Source organism: Buceros rhinoceros, unplaced genomic scaffold (assembly GCF_000710305.1).
Source record: "Buceros rhinoceros silvestris isolate BGI_N320 unplaced genomic scaffold, ASM71030v1 scaffold8748, whole genome shotgun sequence".
Classification (NCBI taxonomy): Eukaryota; Metazoa; Chordata; class Aves; order Bucerotiformes; family Bucerotidae; genus Buceros; species Buceros rhinoceros.
In genome coordinates this window covers 23,660-24,359 of record NW_010426498.1, presented here as the reverse complement: position 1 = coordinate 24,359, position 700 = coordinate 23,660, and positions in this window count along the sequence as shown.

The window sequence follows — 700 nt, the reverse complement described above, 5'->3', positions numbered from 1 at the left end:
CTCTTCGGATCGCGCACTTCTGCGCCACTGAGGGATCGGAAGCCTTTTTACATAAGCCACATGAATCACTTGTCTTAATTCTTCATTCCGAAGCAGCATGTAAAATTCCAGGTCCAGCATGGCGCGCTTTCTACTCTATCTTAACAAGCTAAGACCTAGAAACCTAGTTTGCTAGCAGATCTGAAGCTACTGAAAGATTTTCTGCTTTCTCGAAACGTCGTCACGTACATTCGCAGTGACCAAAGCTTGTGACAGAGATGACTGGACAAAACCCCCTGTGTTTCACATACCCCTGCAGAAAGTCTCCTGGGAGCTGCTGGTTTTTTACCTGGAGGAAAATAAGCAGAAAGCATCTCCTTTTCAAGCAGATACAGCTTTTCCTATCTACAAGATTCCCACTGGTGAGATCTAATTCTTCACCCCTGAGCTGTTAATGAGAATTCTCATGAAATTTCTGATACATACACCCTTGGGCACTCACTTTCCTAAGGAGAAACAAACTCTTGTCTTACAACACAATCAGGAATAAACCCACCAGAACACTGCTTAAGCATCATCTGTGGTTCAACAATGATTTAGCTGAACAAATTTGTGAACTTTCTACACGAGGCATAAAAAGTTCAGTATTAAATCAAAATTATTCTGTATTTATAAATCTCCAATTTGACTTCAGAGAAGGGACTTTGCATGATTTACTGTA